Here is a 23,181-nt window from a genome sequence, read left to right as displayed (position 1 = left end):
AGCTTTGTATGTAATATATAAAATTTCTTTGTGCACAGTTATAATATGTACTTAAAGGTATGTGTTAATACCACACTTACCAATGTAGAGTAAACAATTTCCAGTGAAGATCTGAAACACCACGAAATGCAATGGATCCAAGAACAGCTGGTGAATCCAAGAATCAGGAACTGCCAATAACAGTCTTTATAAATGTTTTGAGCTGGACAGCAAACACTAGCCCCAGATCATTTTGCACATAGAGGTACATAGCCAATTGATCTGCTTACTGGATGTACATCCTTTACAAGTTGGGTTAACCTGTCAATTAGAGAATTTAAGTCAATTGATTACATTGTGCACCATCAAAATGAACACTTGCAATATAACTATTTTTAACACTAGAGCATTTATGTGCTAGCACTTTCAGATGTAAAAGGGGATTAGAATATTCATTCACTCACAATATGTATTGAATCCTTCCAGATTTCAAAGTATCTGACACGTCTTACAAGTTCTATGTAAGACTAGAGACACACAATGGAAAATATATTTCAAACAAGCAAAGTTTCATTTTAAATATGTTCCTTTGTATCACCTAATCCACATATCTAGATCCATAGGATTGGATGCTTCAGAGTGGATAAGTAGAGTATGCTAGACAATATTTAAAGTTCAAGGAATGGAAAATGTTCTAGGTCTGCAGCTTTTTTGTCCGTAGAACATACTAAATCTTCATTGTTTTTGGGATGCAGTATATATTTTAAATGTTCCAATGAGAAACCATCCAAAAGGCACTATTTACTAAAACTAATATTCTTGTCACACGGGCTTCCCCATTTGTGATGTTTGCAGAATCTAAGTAGTCAAAGAAGCCTAGGAGTTGTGCAAACTGATTTTCTTATGAAAAGATGTGAGGATTCCAGCCAAACCAGCAGAATGAAATCCATACTCTACACTACAGTTCCATCGGGATGCAGTTAGATTAGCTACAGGGTGTACACATGTCAAGCTCTGTGGCTGTTATGTTGATCTGTGAGATGAACAGGAAGCATTGTTTGTGGAGCCTGCTTATTGCATATTCTGTCTGTGCATCTACCCTTCTTTTATCCCTGTTCAGTGTGGTGCTAAAACAGTCGCATTATTTATTTGCACTCGTTTTAGCACAAACTTACACATCACCACAAGGTTTCGCTTGGTGACAGTTGCCTTTTCAAACCTATGCAGCTGATAATATTATATTCGAAATGTGGGCAATTTTTGTTTGTACACATTATTTTCTATTATTTTTACACCTAGCTGTAACTCAAGCTCACCTGCAGCACAGCATAAATAGTATTTGTATTACAGTATTTTTTGTCCCTGTTATTAGCACTTCTGTGTAAATACTTACTACTACTTGCTTACTGTCCATTATGTCGACTGGCATGTAGGGCAGCAACAAAGGACCTCCACTTCTGTCTGTTTTGGGCAAATTTATTTATCTTGCCTAGCTGTGGTTCAGGGTCATCATTTCTGTTTTCACAGTGTAAATGACAAGTATTTATTTACATACCGGAAATGTATGTTCACATACATATTCTAGAACAGATATGTGTATCAGATTTAGGCGGGCCTTTAAAGGGCTGTTGATGATATTTACTAGAGCAGAAGATGGCACAATGTACTGCTTTTTATTGTTCCCATATTTACAGAGCATAGTGTTTACTGTAAGTCTACATGGGTCACTGTTGTGTGCTTTGTGATTGTTCTGGATAATACAAAACAGGTACTAGTAGACTTAGAAACTGAGTATCTCAACTAAAGTGGATCAGTATTCCTTTTCTAAGGCAGTCATATCTGGACCCAGTTTTCCTAACATTTTGAATTGTGGCTATGCCACTTTTTTGGCGCAGCCACAACACAAAATTTTAGGAGGTATTTACTAAGCCACGCAAGAGCTGACTTACATCATCTTGCGTGACTTGGTAAAGAAAATATAACGCACCGCAGCCCCTTCAGCTGCATTGAATTACCCTGCACATGGGAGTCATTGCATGGGCGAAGCAAGGGTATTCCCATGCATCCACCCATGGATTCTGGCACATTCCCAGATTTACTAAAGCTAGAAAACCTGGGAATGCGTCAAAATACTACGCCTTCCCTAGTGAAGTGCAACAAGTATAAATATCTTTATTTCTCCTTGTTACTTCCTCTTTCTATTTATGAAACATTCTGCATCACACACAGAAAGAGGAACTTGCCTAACAAGATTGTTTTTGTGCAGGAAGGTATGCCTTCTTGCACAAAAACAATCCTGCCCATAATGCAGGCATTCTTTAAGCATGGCGCAAGGGTGCCTGCATTGGCGCAAGGCCGCCACAAGTGCACCAGCACTAGGAGGGAGCTGAAGAGTACCATATTTTGGTGGACATGGCACTTTTCAGCTCTCTCATGTTCATGCAACGTAGTGCATCAACTTTGCTTGCTGAAATGCATGAACATTTGATAAATATGCCCCGTGACACATACGATCCTTAGTGTGTCGTATATGGCTCTCTCATTGCGCCAGACGATGAAAGCTGTGGTCCTATGGTTTAGTAGCAGGTCAATATGTTTTTTGCATCACGCTTTTTTTCCTACTAGCTGGTCTTAATTGGCAAAAAGTATTTCTTCAGGAGTATTGCAGTGTTTGGTAGAAGGTTATTTATTATTGTCATTCATATGGGGCACACTCAGGCACAGGCTCTTGTCTTATTTTCAGATTAAAGTTTGTGTATTTTGGGTTATGATTTCAAGAGTAGGATATGAGACGGGAGAGGTTTACCAACCCATGTCATATGAAATGCCCACTGTCCAGCATATGGTGCTCAGGATGTGCTGTTTTCTTGGTGGTGTGCACTGGTGTGTACTAAGATAGCCAGTTCTTAGTACTATCGAGGCAATGTTGGATATTTGTTAGATTTCTATTTAATGTGTTCCTTGGATGATGTTGTGTGTCAAATAATGCTGGGAATGCTGTTGGGATTATATTTAGATTCAAATATAAGTCATAATTGTTCCGTGTTGGATGTGTATGAGGTATTCAATCTAAAATGTTCTGTTCAATGTTTTATGTGGGGAGGTCTTAATACTGAGAAGTGCTGCTGTGATACACAAGTCTACTGTATAGCATACATGAACTCTGTTGAGTGTAGGAAGGATTTAGGGCCCGATGTAGGTCGGTCGGTAACGGCCGAAAATCGGTATTTTCGGCCGTTACCGACCGGTATTTGAGCTTTGGTATGTAGGGACACATATTTTACAGAATCGGTAAATTTACCGATCGGTAAATTTACCGATTCTGTAAAATACCGAATCGGTATTTCTACCGATTAGGTAAATTTGGTATGTAGGTGGGACTCTTCTGAGTCCCACAAGCCTTACCGATTCGGTATTTTAGCATCAAATTCAATTTGATGTTAAAATACCGATTTAGGTGTGCATGCACATGTGTGCATGCACACCTGTGCCATATGACAGGCAGACCTGCCCTTAGGGCAGGTATGCCTGCCACATGGCCCCGAACCTTTTTTGGGGGTGCTAGAGGGTGTCAAAGTGACACCCCCTGCACCCTTGTCAAAATCGGTATTTACCGATTCGGTAAATACCGACCGGCAATGCCCCATTCATTCCTAGGGCTTCAAAGCCCATAGGAATGAATGGAGCATTACCGGTCGGTATTTACCGAATCGGTAAATACAGAATTTTACCGATTCGGTAAAAAAAACATCTGGATGGACCTACATGTCCACCCTTCATATTTACCGATTCTTAATTACCGAATCGGTAAAATTCGGTAATTAAAAATCGGTAAATGATTCCTACCTACATCGGGCCCCTAGTCTCATATTTGTCGCAGAATGTTGTTTTTCAGGGGAAGGCGCGTTTGTGACATAAGTGATAGGCAGGTTTTTATAAACTCTGGACGAAGTTGGGGGTATGAAAAGTGTTAATGTGTTTTGGGGGTTATTTGTGGGTGTTATGCTTCTCTTGGTAAGTGCTGTTGGGAGATTCAATATTGCTGGTGACTGGCAGGTGTGGGCTGTGTTAGATTCATGTGTTGTGTTCTGTTGGTGTGTTCGTTCTGTTGGATGTTTAAATGATCTGCCACAAATTACCCTTGGTATTTATTACTTTGCATAGTTAATATGGTTAATATGAAGTTGTGAAAAAGTGAGAGAACTGCAATTAGATACAGTGCCAGCAATCACCGATCTCGAAGGATATTGTGTGATGTGGGAAGTTGCAGCCATTTCCTGCCACATGTTACAAAGTTATGGAAATAAATGCCAACAAACCTTCACATTTAGGGAAATAATTCTCTCTCGAAAGGGTCTTTCCCAAAATATTCTTTGCAAGTGTAGCCAGAAAACTTTACAATCTTAGTAAAAGAAATGCAAATGTCAGAAGCTCCTCATCATGTTGTTATGATAGACATAAATATTTTTTACAAAATGTAACATATTCGGATTTATTGTATGCATTGTATTACAGCTTTATGTAACAAATTCATTTGAAAAGCACTCTGTTCATATCTGGTATTGCAGAAAGACATATTTATATTTTTAGTAACACCTCTTGCTAGGTAAGAGTGCTTCTGTACTAGTCTCGTTTGGTAGGTAAAATTATGTTTCCATTATCCTTACTGGAGGATGGAAGATTTATAGGACTGTAGGAACTACTAAATGGAAGGGGTGCTCTACTGAAGATCAATTTTTAAGTAGGCAACTGAGTAGTGTAAATCTTAGTTTTCAAAATAATAGTGAAGTGAGTCAGATACATGAAATATGTGAGAGGAGGTTAAAAACAGAAGGAGGCAAATCAAGAGATGGTGCTACATTTCTATAAATGAAGTGCTTTTCAATGTGGATTACAGAAAGTAGAAAACACACTATTGTGCAGAGTGTATTAATGAAGTCTAGACGAGAGCGATATTAAGAACTTACAGTCTGATTTAGAGTTTGGTAGAGAGGTTACTCTATCACAAACATGGAGGAGTACCCTGCCATCCAGACTGACAATGGAATACGGAAAGTATGAGCCTTAGGAGGAAGCAAACTACACTGTCCATCCTATTTAGGTTGGATGTACTTATGTCTTTTTTTCCTGTCCATCTGGACAGGTAAAAACATAATGAAAAACACACCTTAAGGATGGGGCGGTCTTAGCCACGAAACATAGCGGACATCCTCTGATGAATTCCGGCCCGGATTTGAACATCCATCATGAGACTGGGTGGCAGGGGTCACCTGGCGGATAAAAGAGCCGGCATTGAGCACTGGGCTTACCTGGTCCAGTTGGAAGAAGCAGTAGCTCCTGTGGGCTGGCGGGGGCCTTGGTACCAGGTGGGAAAAGCGGTGCCAGGGCAGCCGCCTTGAGAGGGTGAACCGAGGGGCAAATGGACATAAATAGAGGCGAGGGTACCAACAAAGGGGACATGGACCTAGCATGGCTGCAGAGCCCAACAAGCCACGCACTCACCAGGTTATTCCTGCGGGCCGAGGGACACATGGAGGCCTGCTCACCCTTACCCCATACAAAGCAAAGCAATCTACAATTAGCCTGTTCGGGGAACTGTAGGTAAAGAAGCCCCATGCATAAGGCTGGCCCCGGGGTGCTGAACATTCAGCAGGATGCTCTTGGGGACCATACCCGAGCTTGCTGGTGGCCATGTTGCAAAGGTCGAGGAGAGGCCCTAGGGTGAAAATTGTTGAAGCTCCTCTTTGCCAGCACAGTGGGACCAGGAGAGGACCGGTCAAAGCAGTTTGGGGAGTTGTGGGTCAAGGACCCTGGAGACCTGAGCCATTTGCTGCGCTGTTGGGTGCGGATTGGGCCCAGCATAAATGTGAACAACTAGAATAAAATTAACTTTTCTACCACGGTTAAAATGTTAACTAAAAATCCAACACCCCAAGGACCTGCTTCTATGCGCTAAGCTAGGAGAACATTGAACGTAGAATAACTTGCAACTAGATTTTCTTAGGAACAATGATCACGTTGCATACCTTGCTTATAGCAAAAAGCTATAATTATCAGGAGTCGGGGATGCCATGTTCCCTGTGAAAGGCAAACACGTGTTCAGCATTAGGGATTCAGCATATATAGGTTCCTGACTTGAAACATCAGAGGGATGTCCACAACTATTAAGAAATACAAGGTGCACTCCAATTTGAGGCATATGTGTGTACACATCACTATGCAGCAGAAGACACACTTGACACACAAGGAAGGACTGAAACTGTAAACTAAATGGTGAGGTCCCTTAGTAGCCACATGATGCTCTTCCTTTGCTAGAGTGCTTAGATGTGGATTAGCTCAGTGGTCCTCTTTGACATTATCATTACGTTGGTGGACGACAATGAATTGTACGTCTTTATACAGGGGTAAGCTAAGTTGGCAAATCACTCATATGAGGCAGTATATGCATGCACCAAAAAACTCAACTGGCTTCTATGCATCCCTATCCCCAGTTTTTGCAACAAAACCGAACATACCAGTAATGCTAGGGGCAACTTTAATGGGATCCTCAACATAAATCTGGACTGCTCTCATCTCCCCCTTCTTGCAGCATCAATACATATGACAGTGAAAGCACTGAGGGAATAGCTACACTATTGGGAGTTGACTGATGTGTGGCGACACAAGTGGCCTCAGGTCTGAGAACATGCGTACTACTCAACGGTGCATGATATACATCTCCACTTAGAGTTCTTACACAAGTCATACTACTCCTTGGAGTACGCATAGTCGAGTATCTAGGCAGCACCATATCTGATATTAAACCTCTGTTAATCCACATTGACTAGGGGCAGAACATTACGCCAATTCCTTTGTGGAAATTACAAAGTGCTATACTTAAGGATTCTGCTTTCAGAGAGACGTGCAGGGAGACAATAGACTCTTTTTTTAAGGGACAACAAGGATGAGTCTGTCCCTCAGTCCGCCATGTGGGTAGCACTTAAAGTCACAATCCGAAAGCACTGCATTCAGTCCTCAGTATGGGGGTAAGAAATATCTGAGCTGACAGCAGGAACTCTGGATACATGCATCTGAATCTTGGAGAACACAGTAGACTCGAATGAGGCTACCCAAAACGCCATACACAAAGCCAGGAAAGAAAATTTGGCAATGATGGAGACACAGCATGGCCTAGTTTATGATACCACCATACTCACCCACACAGTAGACACAGAAGGAGCCCTGCAACAATCTCAGTCAAATGTGTACAGAGCATTTTATCCATACTACTGCACACGATTATACGCCAATATCGACTTGAGAAGTGAATTGCATATTGATGCATATCTGGAGCCAGCTTGTTTCCTTACAGTTCTATATCTGGCCTTAACTGATTTGGGCAACAGATTTTGCTCCAAGAGGTCAGGGACATTGTTTCCCTACGAGCTTGGGGGGAAGGTCTCGGGAATAGATGGATTGCCTCTCAAATTCTATACCACTTCAATAGATCAATTAGCGTCAAGGCTTGTTGAACTCTATAATCAGTCTGCTTACCACACAAGAGGCACTTGTAACTGCTCCCCAAAAGCCTGGCAAACACCCAGGGCAACTCTCTGCCCTATAGCCCTCTCTCTAACATAAAAGCTGACTATAAGATATTAGGCAAGATTCTAGCCTCCAGATTGCTACCACACATAAACCGGCTCTTTCACAGGGACCAGAATGGTTTATACCGAGGGCAGCACAGCCCAAAATATTCGTAGACTTGTGCGAATAATGGAGGCTGCTCCATCACGTTAGGCCCAGTCGGCCGTGGTAGCCTTGGACACGGAAAAAGCCTTTGACTCACTGAGTGGGACATATCTTGATAAGGTACTGGGGTGCTTAAGTCTGGGGAGGGCCTTTTGGAAATAGATCACACTTGTGTATTCATTACGAACGGGAACAATATGTACCGGGTGGGTGGTGTCAGTGGAATATCAGGTCTTTAGAAGCACTAGACAAGGATCTCTCCTCACAGTCACTCCGATGTAATTTCACTCTTTGCTGATAACCTGCTTCTCTCTCTTGGGAATGCGGAGGCCAATCTGATTGAGGTCATTGGAGAGTCGGACATCTGCGGCAGGGTCGGCATTAGCGCTGGTGGTGCCCTGTGCGACAATGTTTGCTGGCGCTCCCCAATGACCACCTCGGTCAGGGATTCTCTCACCACTGCTCTTCAACAGTGACCCTCAAGTCTCCATAACTAATCTCTAAGAGATGTATTAAATTAGTTTTGTAGCACCACCCTTACCAATGTAGGATGTCAGAGCCTTTTACATCACACATATTACACAGAGACAATCAATACAGTGGCATAGCTAGCCCTTTGGCTGACTGTGTCGGTCACTGCATTTGCCACCACGTAAAGGCCAATTGAAGAGTGGGGGGTTGATTGCCGCCCCGCGACGGCAGGTTAAGTGGGGGAAGGCCGCTGCCTCCACAACTCATACCTCCTGAGGCGGACCACCCCCCTCCCCCTTGCTACACCACTGAATCAATTATACGTGTGTAAATCAGTGCATGGGAAACGTTACATATGACAGAGGACTACAATAGGAGTCATGTCATCTACACTTGTGGACAGTATAGTTTAGGAATGCTTGGTCTGGTGAAGCACAAATTTAGAATGTACAATATAACACTTTGGTTGGGGTTCTCTTTAATAATAAGAATTGATTTCTGCCCAAATGAACCCATTTTGCAACATTAGGATAACGAAAGACTGGGGATAAAGTCATAACGCTCTAACCTATACCATGCAGTTTTCATGCAGCTCTTTGATGACAGTGAAGTGCTCACCGTTCTACATTAGGATTTTAGCTTGTAAACTGAAAGTAACAATAGGACCCCTCTGACAAAAGCACTAACCTACTGACTTATTTATATTATATGCACTTTGTGATTTGCATCATACACGTTCTTTGCAGCAGTCATATTAACCCTCTGTGCTACCTTACAATGAATCAAAACTTCCATTAGGCAACGCTCCTGATCTCTCTCTCCAGAAAGAACATTAATCACCGGAGTTATCGTGACATGTTTATTGTTCCCTGAAAATTGCTGGAGGCAAAGAATGCAGCAGCAGGTGCTTTTAAAACAATAATATATGTTGCACCACCACAGAGCTGGCCCTGCCTACAATTTATTTTGTTTCAATTCGCAAACCGAAAGCGAATTACACAAAATTCAGCTGGGTAGAATGTCTCTAGTAATCAAGGCGGTAAGAAGACATACTGATGGTACGAGCAGCAAGTGGAGCTCGGCTCTATGTTCCTAAGTCAATTAAATGAAATCTCTGAACATACACACGAAACCATTTATTTTATTTTATAATTCATAAGCAAAGTAAATATTTTACTTCAGCGCATGGGTGGGTATAAAAGCGTGCCTCCTGATCTGTTTAACACTGTTATCTCTCTGCTATTTCTACGAAGATTCAACAGTGCAGGCTTTTAGGAAATGCAACTGACGTCAATTTCAGAGCACAAATGGCGCCCTCTTGACCTTGGCACCAGGTGCGGTGGTACTGCTCGCACCGCCCAAAAGCCGGCACTGATCTTCTGCGACATTTTGGGACTGCAGGTAAATTGGAGTGAGTTTAATATTTTCCCACTGCAACAGCGGGCCCCTTCTATATGGGACTCTACCTCAGAGTTCCTGCCTCGGTTGGAATCCACTACCTTCAAATAGTTGGGAGTATGATTGACTTCCGACTGGCACCTCTTAAGGGATTCCCGCATATTGCAACATATCTCATCCAGGGCTTGAATAAATATGATGATATCAGCCCCTGTCTTGATGGAATTCCACTGGCAGCCCTTGCCAACCCTCAAAGCTTCAAAACCATCTACAATATTCACAAAGCCGTCATGACCAGCATTCCTCATTGTCTTGCGGACAATATCACCATCTCCGGTGGCTCTTGGGATGCCGATAGCCAGGACACCATCAGACTGGAGATTGAGAAGTGTAAAAAAATTAAATATAGAAGATCTTTTCCATCTAATCAACCAGGATCTGGAACAATATCTGAATATTCATAAAGACCGCCCCAGTGCTTCAAAAATTTGGGAAAGATTTGAAGATACATTTCTTTAAAGAACACTACATCCCAATGCAGTGACAATCGAGTAACGTAGGTACCTCCCTTGTCACTCTGTGATTTTATGCTTGCCTTTGACCCTGTACAGTGCTCCACTGCCTTTTTGGCTAGATTCACACTATACAAATACCACATGCATACATAAATACATACATAACATGTTTTTGGAGTTCATCAAGGATTGAACATTTAACAAAAATACTGCCTCATTCACAAACCAATCTGCGCACCTAACTTGAATGTAGGTTTGCAAACGGTGTATTTTCTCAGTGTGCAATAATGTTTTGCATTCACAAAGGGGAAAATTTCCAATTTTATTTCATAGAAAGTTACTATGGCCCAAATAATTGCGCAGAGCGATTTCTAAGAAATGTAGATAGGTACTGAGTTCCCGGGAGATATATGTGAGGTCCATCCAAATCTCTGTAATCTTATAATTGTTCTGTTTGACCAGAATTTTATGACCTTATTGCTCATTTCTTGTGGTGTAAATTCTAAACAAAGTCAGTGTCTTGAGTGCTAATCCTCTGTCAGCAGCAACATTTTTGTTCCAGTGCATTCATTTTATATGGAGTACCGACAAATGTGTACTAGAAAGAGTTAAGAGTAAAGGTACCAGCCTGACATTCGAGGTTAAGTTCTGGCATTTGTGAACAACTAAGATCAGGGTACGTAGAAATGTTGGATGTTGTGGGCCAATGATAACAGAGGTGGTTGTAATAGTTTATAATGGCCACTGCCTCGGGTGCAGAAAACTAAATATCAAGGTTATAGCCAAACACTGACAAATTTCAGTTACGTGGACAAAATTATGGCAGATGAATGGATTGAAGACAGTAGGCAACTCATATTTATTAAAAAATTCTTTGCCTGAATAAAAAGAAAAAGCAGCAACACATTTCATAAAATAATTCACATCTTTATAAACAGATGTTGAAAACAATTAAGGACAGTGTTCTTAGGTCTCTGCTTGCTCACTGGAAATGTACACTCCATTTTTATTATGAGTCTGAATCATTCTGCCCAGAGTGCAGCAGCTTGAGGCCGTCAATGGAGCAGGATTTCACACCGCACTTAAGTGATTAATATCTACATCCTAATGGCGGACTATGCTGGAGTATTTGCTGGGTTTTTAAAGCTAGTAGAGATGTACACAAATGCTTTGGTGGAGGCTGAGAGGCTCAGAGCAGTGAGCGCACTGGAAAGGACTAAGAAAAAATGGGGAAGCATCGAGCACATCGAATGAAAAAAAAGTAATGTGAAGGCACGTGATATAGGGAAATTTACCTTAGATTATAATATTGAATTTGTAAACACAATTGTTTGGACAAGCCGTATTAACAGGTTTTTATTACATTTATTATTCTTTGAAGATACTTTGAAAGGTTTTGAGAGCAGACCATCCAGTCATCTGTTCTTCCATTTTTTAGAACCGTAAATAGCATCTTACATATTTCTGCTGACATATAACCACTTTACTTTACTATTTCCGCAGCATTCACATACTAGCCTGCAATATATAACATCTTACACCATTTACAAAAGATATCCCTGATTTTCTACAGAGGTTTCCCTCGGGTAATGTTTGTCTTCACAATTCCCTTGATTAGGTTGAACACGTTGATTTCTGGAATCTTACTCTTTAAACAGTTCTGCCGTCCAATAAGCAAGTATGGTGTTCCTTCTCAACATTCATATACTGTTTTCAAATATATAACATCTCATATATTTACAAAAGAAATGCCTGATTTACCAGATAGGTTTATCCATGCCTAATTCCTGCCTTCACAAATTCCCTTGTGCATGCTGATTTCATTTTCTTGAAGTTAGCATGGCCTACATAACTACCAATTGTATTTGCTCTCTTATGTACTGGATTTTTTCTTAGGAAGCTTACAGCAAAACACCATCCAGTTTCTGACATACATACAGACCTTCAATATAGATGGGGCAAACTAACTTCACCTCACATCTACGACTGAAGCCCTTCCTCCTCTGTGTCCATATCTAGACAGCCTTGAATCTGGAACCCTACATAATTTTACATGGGCCCATCGAAAAGCCAGCTTGGTTTTGGCATACATTTTTTTTTATGATCAGTCGCTCATCATACTGGACAATTTCAAGAGTGCTTCCCAAAGACACCAAAACGACACTCAAACTCATCAGGGTAAAAGATTATCGAGGAAAATGGAGGACCTTGGCTTATTCAAGCTAGAACACCCATAAAAGCATGAAAAGCTAAAAAATGGAATTAGAAAGTGGCCTGGACAATAGTCGGTCACTCTGGAACAAGACGTCTGTTCAATTCAGATTACGCATGTTGTGAATTGCTACATTAACATGCACCTGGAGGCTAGGCGACGGGATAACACTGGAAAGGTGTCCACTCTAAATACCCAATACAAAAGAAATGCACCCTTACTTTTCCTCTGCCCTTGTATAAGTAGTGAAATGGTAATTTTTAAAACAGGTTGTCTGTAACGACCAGATTAGAGTGATATCTCCATTGGAATGGCCAGAACTCACTGGGATGATGGTGGCCTGCTGGGGTCAGCAGACCACCATGTCTGTGACTGCTTTTTAAATAAAGCAGTTTAAAAACAAAATGCAGCTCATTTTCCTTAACGGAAAACGGAATGCATTTAGAAAAGAAAATTAAATGTTTCTGTTTCATTTTTGTAAGCGTGGGCAGTGGTCCGTGGGACCACTGCCTGCTCTTAAAAAATATTTTCGCAGCCAGTCACAAAGAGGAAGGGGTCCCCTGGAGCCCCCTTCATGCATGCAAGTTGCTTATCACCTACTTGAAGAAGGTGGTAAACTGTGAATGTTTTGCGATCACAAAACAATCTTACATAGAAGTGTGACCCGCTATTAGGAAGGGACGCCCTTGGCACGCCCTTTCCTTATAGTGAGTCGCAAACCCTATTTTCGGAGTCTGTAATAGAATAACCGACTCGCAAAATAGGGTTTGTACATTGCATAGACCTATTTAGTGCTCACAAACGGACCGATTTCCCAAATGCGACTGCTAAACAAAATCATACATCTGGCCCTTATTATCCCTGTGCCTAACAAAAATTAATGTGTCAGTCTGTAATGCAACTAGTGCTCATGGATAGCACTTTGCTACCCTCTGGTCGAGTTCGTGCTTTATAAAGCAGAAAAACAAAATGGTGATGGTGATGGTGCTTGGAACACAGGGACAGTGCTTAATATGAGCCTGTGGGTGCCAGTGTGAGGCACCAGCACTGATTTTTAGGCACTGACACCTATTTTTCCACACTAGATGTTTCCAGAGAGCAAGAGAGGGAAAACAAAAAATTGGATAGACAGAGGATGACAAAAACAGAAAAACCATTACAAAGAGAGAAAGTAGGAACCTGTAGTGAGATAAAGGGGCTGTGAGTGTCTGGTAATCAATGAAAAAGGCATGAGATGTATTCTGGCCTAAGCAGCCTTGGTATTCGGCGCATCAGCATTTAACTGCACAGAATCAGGAGCTTTGGCCACCGGCACTCTTTCTTTTTCAATTTAGGCGCTGCACAGGGAGTCACAAAGTACAAGAGCCTGTGATTGTGGGGTTCTGCGTTCTGGGTGAGGTGCTGGAGCTCTGAGGCTAGGGGACAAATAGTCTATAGAGTTAGGACTCTGGGGCTTTGTGTACCCAGGGCTCTCTGATGCATGGAAGGGCAATCACTGAACACTATTAATATGGACTCTGAGGCTCACGGACTAGGCAGCTAATGCACTTGGGGGCTGGGTTCCTCTGCGGCTCTTTGCCTGTATTTCTTTCTGGTTTAGGGCGTTTAAAGCAGTTGGACTCAGAATCTTGGAGGACCTCCCACTTGGGGCCTCTCAGACTCAGTTGCTGTAGGGCTTAGAACCTGTGAGGCTCAGAGGTGCTTGAGCACCAGGACCCTCAAACTCTTGGACTGAGAGTATTGAAGGCTTATGAATTGTTTACAGGTCTAAAACACGGCTTTACAATGGTAGTAACATATATGTACTTTCAGGATTTCATATTGTTTTTACAATGACTAGTTGGTAATGCATTAAACATATAGAATTTGTGTTCAGTTGAAATCGGCGCAGTTGAAGTAAAGTATTGCTAATAAAAATATAAATAAATGTTTTGTATGAACTCAAAACCTAATCATTTTCAAACACCTTGACCAAAGGTCACACAATATACAGTATTTCACAATCTGCCCCATGCTGTATGTGGCGACCTACGCTGCACGGGTACTCACCGTCACACGCAGAGCTTTATTCCTCTGTATGTTAGGGCAAACTCAAAGTTCTAAAACTGCAATCGCTTCGCTCCGCTCTAACGCCTAAGTCACAGTTCTATGGTGTCCATCAGGGCCACAAGAGTTCCGTCATTGCAAACTCACACCACACTACATCTCTCAATCTGTTAAATAAAAAAATACATTCTTTACAAATATATACACAATCATATCTCTTCAATGAGTCTTTGTGGCGCTTCGATTACACATACCAACTGTGTCTTCAGAAACTGGGGACAGGCAGTAGGAGTATCCATGACCGGAGTTGGTGATGGAAAAACAACAAGTCAGACGGACTTCACTTGTCTTTTCAGACCCAGTCTTAACATCGACATCAGTGCCTGACGAGTGATTGGCCACACGTCAGAAACTCAAGGTATCTAGCATAATGGCCTTCCTAGGACGTTGGCAGTCACAATGTGTCCTTTGTTGGTCAACACATGAAATGGTTCAGCTTTGAAAGGAGCATCAGACTTTAGTTTTCTATGCTGACGAACAAGCACTCGATCTCTTCTGGTGATGGTAGCGTTTTTTGCATGTCGAAGCTTGTCGGCATTGACGTTCATCTTCCTTTTACCCACCAAGACTTTCATGCAGGTTTCTTCCTCAGTATTTAATCTTTGGTTGGTCCATTGAGGTTACTTGGTCATCATGGCTCTCTCGAACATCAAGGTTGCACTGTGGTCCCCTGTGGTCGAATGAGGGGTCAAATGGTGTGCTTGCAGAGTCACATTTATGACAGTTTTAAGATCTAGATTTTCTAGTATAGCACGCTGAACAGCTTTCTTAAGAGTGCTTATGAAACATTCGACTAGGCCTTTGGGCTGCAGCCAAAGAGTTGTGCTCTTCTGATGCTTCACATTAAGATGACTGAGAAAGTCTATGAACTCTCGACTGTTGAAAGGTGGGCCGTTGCCAGATTTTAAGATAGCAGGCACACCCCATATTGAGAAGATGCCATCTAATCTCTCAATGGCTCTTCCTTGAGTGACAGATGAAAGATCTTCTATTGATGGAAAATAGGAGTATTAATCAGCGAACACCATTAGGTGATGTCCGTTGCCAAGAGGACTGAAAAAGTCAACAGCAATTAATTTGCATGCATGTGTTGCCAACTCTGACATGTTTTAGGTGTGTTGAGAGGATTTAGAAGACAAGCAATTGCATAGATGATAGGCCTTCAAGTTTCTTTCAACTTTCTTGTCAAGATGTGGAAACCAGACTTGGTCTCGGAGAGCTCGTTTGGCTCAACAATTCCATGATGTTCTTCTCAGGCCACTTCGAATATTTGTCGCAGCAGATTTTTTGGAGTGAAAATACTCAAACTTATTGGAAAAATGCCTTCCTGGGTAATGAACAGTTCTTCTTTGACATTTTTAGATTTCTGGTTTTTACTGTCCCTGGTAAGACGTCGAGAGTGGTGGTACCACAACTGATGTGTAATGTCTTTCAGTTTTAGCATGTCACTATCTTGACTCATGGCAGTGGCAATTTGTTGCAATAAAATGGAAACTGGGGTGCTTGATTTCGCAATGAAATGTATGTGTACTTTAGCCATCTTGGAAGGATTGCCAGGGCACTATAGCCACACTTGTGAGAAGTAGTCAGCATGATTTCCCTGGATGATGCATGATGATGTAGTTTTATTTTTGCAATCGCAGACCCCAATGTTCAATGTGAGGAGGCATTGCCAAAGATGGTCAACAATGCATGATGATCTGTGACAAGCGTGTACCGCTTCCCATACAATAATACATGGAGATGTTTACAAGCCCACACCACCGCTAAAATTTCATTCTCGGGTTGTGAATAAACATGTTCAGTTTGGGCCAAACTTCTGCTTGCATATGCTACAATACGTCTTCTAGCATTTGGGTGTCCGCATGCTTGCAAGGATGGCACCTAACCTGACAGGTCTAGCATCAGCAACAACTCCAGTGTGAAATTCTGGATCAAAGTATGCCATTTCAGTAGTGTTCTCAAAGCTTATTTGATTTTCTGAAAGCTTTGCTCGCATTCACGTAACCAATGAAAAAAACCTTTTTTTTCCGTCAAGTCTCTTACTGGCAAAAGGACGGTGGCAAATTCTTGCATGTATCTAGAGCAATAGCTGGCCATGCCAAGGAGTGAATGTAACATGGAAACATCTTGTCGGGGACTGGCAGCTGACAGCGCTTGTACTTTAGCTGGATTGAGTGTCATGCTGCCATAAGACAAGATATGGCCAAAGTATTTTAACTTTGTTTTATGGAATTCACATTTCTCAGCATTCAAAGTTAAACCTGCATCAGAGAGCAAATGACATACTTGCGTGAGAGCTTTATCATGCTCCAGCTGTGTTGCTTAAAAATAATATGACATCACTATAATTGATAGCATTAATGACAGGCTGTATGATACGTTGAATGACATCTTGAACTGCTGGGCAGCTGAGCTTAGTATTTTAAAATGCAGCTGTGATTCTCCTTAAGTTCAAACTGATGATATCCTTTATTCAGATCAAGGTGAGAGAATACTTTGGCACCATTTAATTGCATTATCATGTCTGCAATATGTGGACCTGGATGTTGTTCTCTTTTGATTGACCTGTTCACTTGACGCATATCGACGTAGATGTATACAGCTCCTTCACTTTACTTTTTGCTTGTTACCACTATGGGAGAAACCCATAGAGTTGGACCAGTGGAACGCTAAATGATATCATGTTTGAGTAAGGATTCAAGTTCTTTTTCAACATATTTCTGTAAGTGAAAGGCAATCTGACTGTGTCTTGAGTTTTCCCGGCCCATAAAACAACGAAGTGAATTGTATTACTATTTTGGGATGAGCATTCATGTTATAGTTCACTGATATCAGTCCCATACCACCAGTTGTGCTGAAACTGAGGAAACAGGCGCTTGAAGCCGGACCTTGAAGTACATAAATCTGGGCTTGTACTTTTGTTTTCTTGTGTTTTATTGTTGCTGCAAATGCACCTTGACTTTTTAGAGGTGTCAATGCAGCCCACATATACATTTTAGTTTTCGATGACGTAAGTAGGGGCAATGGAGACAGTTCATTATATTTCTTCTCAGGCATAATGTTTATCAACGCACCATTGTCGATAATGAAAGGTATTGAACAACCATTAACTTTTGGTGTGATTTTTGGACAATGTTTGAATGACTTTGGTGCTTTGTCGTATTGACTTTTCTTGGACCAGTATCTTTCCTCACATACTGCCAGTCCAACATGTGCATGTTTCTCTGAGGTAAACATCAACATTGCACCACCATCTTCTTCACTTTCACTTGACATTGATATTGAAGAACTGTTTAATGAAGATTTCGATGACGATCCAATCTGTTTGGTGTCAATTTGCCTCAGCTGATGTGGGTGTGCCTCGAGCATCGCTTCTGGAATGTTTAAGTAGCCATTTTGAATTCGCGTCAACGCAAAATGGTTCTCCTTTCCACCGCCTTTGCAGATCTGCCCCATGGTGGGACTTTTACCATCATGTGGAAACAAAAATCCACACTTGAAGCAAAACTTCTTTTTCTGAGAAGAAATCACTTTGTGTCCCTAGGGCTAGTGTTTTGGCTTGCTTTCCACTTTCATGACTGACTCACTCTGGGCACTTCCAGCCTCCATGTCAGCTGCTTGTCAATCAGCACGCTCTACAGCTCAGGCAGATATAAGAACTTGCTTCAGACTAAGAGTTTCTCTCAGTATTCGTCTTCTAAACGAATAAGACAAGCACCCATCAATCACTCTGAAGCGTATAGCTTCTTTATTATTAACTTCATTGAACTTACAGTGTTTGATGAGCATATCCAGTCTCTCAACAAATTTATCAATGATCTCACCAACTTTCTGTCGTTTTTGATTCAAGGTATACCTTTTGGAATCTACATTCGGCTTTGGATTGAACTTGAGATTCAAGACTGCTTTGACTTGATTATATGCCATTTCGTCAGCTCACATAATTTTCTTTATGACTTGTTTTACACATTCACCTGCAAAATTCTTAAGGGACTTGATAATAATAATAATAATACTGCCATTTGTAGAGCGCGAACAGCTACCTCCGAAGAGATGTCCCGGCGCTATAGCAACAGGTGGCGCGCGAAAGAAAGCATGCGGCATTCAAAAGGTCCGAGAGATTAGTCTTGATTAAAAAAGCAATGACCTTGCTATCTGCTTCCTCAATTGCATCAATAAAATCATCAAAAGTATCTAACCAGGCAGTCCATCGGTCACCAATATTCAGCTTTTGGAGGTATCAAATGGAGGTGGCGGTTTCAAGATGGAATCGGCATTGTAACCAATTATGAGATTTGCTGACAAGAATGGTGGAATTCTCTCCGACATTGTCTGCTTCATCCATAACATCTCTAAAGCCCTACAACATGGTGGCCTCAGGGTAATTTTGAACAGTTGGTGGAACCTTGACCTCCCGCATGGTCTCCATGGGGGTCCTTTGCTTTCAGGCAACTTTTGGAGTTGTTCTGACCCACAACTTAGCAGCTTTGGTGGTGTTCATCTTCAGTATGGACAGCGCATGTGCAACCGCGGGTGCTTCCTCTGGGGCCACTTACTCCAGTGTTGTGGTACAATGACTCTCTTTGCTCAGTTCTGGTAAGTGGATGACTGTTTCTTGTATTTGAACTTCGTGTCTTGCAAGTGTGTTTTGTACTGTCTTACATCTGTTTGAGCTCTGCCTCACATTACTTCTGTTTGCAGTGTTATCTTGCAATTTGCTGTCACTATTTGCTCCTCTTTCAAAACATTGTTGTATCTGCCTATAGCTTGCCGTATGATGTATTGCTTTTTGTAGCGCAGTCGCCCTCTTTTGGGCTTTGCCAGCTGGTTTTCGGCCAACGATGTGTAGATGTCTTAGTAATACTTTAGTTATTGTCAAATGCTTTACATGAACTGGTGTTGCACTTTGGCTACACATATGCCAAACGTAGATTCTACACTTTGACGGAGGCACACGTGACATGCACGAGCAGTTTGCTGCACTGCTGCAAACTCTCTGGGGGAACACTGCTGACTTTTGGGTTACTTATCCCCTATCTCATCTCCAGTTGTAGCGTCCTACCCAGCCTGGGTACTCCCTAATGACTATGCCGGTGAACATTAATCAGGAAAGTGGGTCCGCACACCTAAGTTTCTGTGTTAAGAGTCAAATACTTCTTCAAATGTTGTGATTTTAGCGTGCGCTCTAGTTGTGGGGGAGCGTGCCCTGCTCCTAAACTGTGTTAACTGATTAAATATGAGCTCGGGAGAAACCTGAACTACTAGAGGCACAACACAAGGGCCATAAGCCTGTAAAATGTTATCCAAAAATTCATCAAATTCACATGTATATTATATACTGTATTTTTATTATCTTAATTTATAACGTTTGAGAAACGAAACAATAAACAATACATTCTGCATTCTACTGTTATTCATATAAAGTTTCTGTTATTCATGCCAAACATCGAGAAAAACATGTAAATCATCCAGCAAATGAAACAGTTGTATTATGTAATCCTGTTATTTTTCCACAAGATTCACAAACATTATCCCAGAATCCCAATGCATTTCGGGTTCATACTGAACCCTTCATCAGGGGATAAGCTTAACAAGAAGTCGAGTCTTGAGTTAACTGCGTCCGGTGATGTTGTCTTTTGAGAATCTACAAGACAGCAACAAAAACATCTGTACGCCACTCTATGAATAGACGGTGAACAGACAGAATATCGAGTTTTTTATTTCGACCTACCATTATATCGAGTTTAAATATTGTAGGTCAAGAATATCGTCTGCAAGAATATCGTGGTACAGATTATAGACAGTAAGGTAAGAAATATTGTTTTTTTTAATATCGAAGACAGTAATATCGTTTGTAAAAATGTTGTTGTTAATAATATCAATGTTTATATTAGCGTTCTGTATTTTAGTATGCGTGTTAAAAGTATGTGAGGTAATATTTTGGTATAAGTGTAGTTTTTTAATGTATGTCTTACAATTTTAGAAGTAAATATTTTTATGCAAATTAATTTTTGCGTAATTTTGTTCTGAAGCGGGTTGTGGGTTTATAGGGGAATAGGGTGGGAAGTAGTTTAATTTTAATAAAGTAATTATGAATGCTTATTCATTAACATTTATAATTAATGTATTATTAATTAATTATTAATTGGTTATTATTAATAATTAATGAATAGATCATTATATAATTTGTGTTAATTTTTTAGCAGCGGGTTGTGGGTTTATAGGGGAATATCGTGGGAAGTAATTTAATTATAATAAAGTCATTATTAATGTTTATTTATTAGTGTCTATAATTAATGTATTATTAATTGGTTATTAATTAATAATAATTAATTAATAGATAATTATATACATTGTGCACATTTTTTAGGAGCAGGTTGTGGGTTTATAGGGGAATAGGGTGGTAAGTAATTTTATTATAATAAAGTAATTATTCATAATTATTTATAATTTATTTATTATTAATGAATTGTTAATTGTTTTTAATTACTATTAATTAATTGATAGATACTGGTATTAATTGTGCTTTTTTTAGGAGCGGGTTGTGGGTTTATAGGGGAGTAGGGTGGGAAGTAATTTAATTTTAATAAAGTAATTAATATTTATTAGTATTTATAAAATAATATATAAATAATTAATTATTAATTGGTTATTCATTTTTAATCATTATTTAATTGATAAGTATGTAAACTGTATCCAACACTTTCCCTACGACTCTTTGGAGTGGGAATAGTAAATTTTACCCCTATGCTATCCAACTCTTTCCCTACTCACTGGAGTAGGAATAGTCATTTTTACCCATACGCTATCCAACAATTTCCCTACTGTTGCACTCACTGAATTGGGAATAGTAATTTTTACCCCTACGCTATACAACATTTTCCCTACTGTTGTGCTCACTGGAGTGGGAATATTAGTTTTACCCCTACGCTATCCAACAATTTCCCTACTGTTGAACTCGCTGGAGTTGGAATAGTAATTTTTACCTCCACGCTATCCAACACTTTCCCTACTGTTGCACTCTTTGGAGTGGGAATAGTAAATTTTAACCCTACTCTATCCAACTCTTTCCCTTCTCTCTGTAGAGGGAGTAGTAAATTGTACATCTCCGCTATCCAATACTTTCCCTACTGTTGCACTCACTGGAGTGCGAATAGTAATTTGTACCCCTCCGCTATCCAAACCTTTCCCTACTGCTGCACTCACTGGAGTGGGAATAGCAATTTCTACCCCTACGCTAGCCAACACTTTCCCTACTGTTGCACTCTCTGGAGTGGGAATAGTAATGTTATCCCTCCCCTATCCAACACTTTCCCTACTGTTGCACTCACTGGAATGGGAATAGTAATGTTTACCCCTTTGCTATTCAACACTTTCTCTACTGTTGCACTCTCTGGAGCGGCAATAGTAATGTTTACCCCTACACTATCCAACACTTTCTCTACTATTGCACTCACTGGAGTGGGAATAGTAATTTTTACCCTTACGCTATCCAACACTTTCCCGACTGTTGCAATCTTTGGAGTAGGAACAGTAATTTTATCCCCTCCGCTATCCAATATTTTCTCAACTGTTTTAGTGAAGCTAGTGTAAAATGTATTTTAAAAAGATTTTAAATCTTGTAGTAATTTAATTAGTTATATATATTTTTTTATTTAAATGTATATTATTGGTGTATGTGTATATATATATGTATTTATAATTCTTAATATGCTTTTAACAATGTATGCGTTATTAAAATAATTATTTATAAATATTATTAAGTATTTATATTACATTTTAAACATATATATGTTTAATAGATTTTTACATTATATGTATTACTTATAATTTTAAATATTTTTGAATATTTTTATCTTTGTATTTTTTAGTTATATGTGTCATTTACTTTAATTTACATTTTTTATACATAAAAAAACAATATTTTTAACAGCATATTTTTAACAACGATATTTTTTTATCTATATTTTTGTGCTTACCATAATGTAGATAGGACTTCGACATTATAGACATCGACATTCTTGCATCGATATTTCTGTAGCTCGATATTCTGACTGTAGATATTCTGTCAGTGATCCCACTATGCCATTGATCTCAAATCCTCCATATTGAATTTCATATCAAGCAAATTAGAATCTACTTTTGCATGCCTGGGGGCTATCGAATTTAAATTAAACAATTTGACCCCTTCCTCACACCCTACACCAGCAAACCGGGGCATCACCCAACCACGCTTACTTGGAAATAAGACCCAGGGCACCTCTACCCATAATTGAAAACAGCCAAACCCTGAAACTGGCTGCCTCTAACCTCTCTCTCCCAACTTCTTCGTACACCCACTCTAGAGTTGTAAAAGAGACCCAGAAGGAGATGGGGCCCTCAGTTAAGCCGGGTTTAGATGGACTTGCAAGAAACAGGCCTAGAGATGATCTTTCAAAACCTATAGAAAATACTGATATTTGTCCACAACTTCCACCTGAATGCACCCCCTATGTCCTTGTATTAAAAAAACATCCCAACTATCTCTGCCTCAGTTCATGAGAACACTATGGCCCGAAAAAATAAAACTATACACTGGCTTAAAAGTACGGTCAGATGGATACTAGATCTATCTCCCGAAATCCTGATGGTCAGGAGAGCCCCTCGTTAGGCCCTGGTAGAAAAGAGTCACAGGGAGGACTGTGTGATTGTTAATTTCAGAAAACCTTTTCTGTTTAAAATCTCTCTTAGACTCCCTTGGAAACCAACTCTATTTACCAGGGACCA

At 40.4% G+C, this 23,181-nt stretch overlaps 1 protein-coding gene across 1 annotated transcript in view; it reads right to left on the bottom strand.

The window, feature by feature from the left end:
- Window positions 1–23,181, bottom strand: part of PLEKHA2 (pleckstrin homology domain containing A2) — a 662,181-nt gene that overhangs the window by 560,568 nt on the left and 78,432 nt on the right. The window contains exon 2 of the mRNA XM_078666480.1: window positions 81–300. The gene's annotated coding sequence lies outside the window, so the exon portion shown is untranslated. The remainder of the gene's footprint in view (window positions 1–80; window positions 301–23,181) is intronic.

The sequence above is a fragment of the Lissotriton helveticus genome, chromosome 11 (assembly GCF_964261635.1).
Source record: "Lissotriton helveticus chromosome 11, aLisHel1.1, whole genome shotgun sequence".
NCBI classification, from domain to species: Eukaryota; Metazoa; Chordata; class Amphibia; order Caudata; family Salamandridae; genus Lissotriton; species Lissotriton helveticus.
The sequence above is the reverse complement of the archived record's forward strand: the minus strand, read 5'-3'. Positions and strand labels throughout refer to the sequence as shown.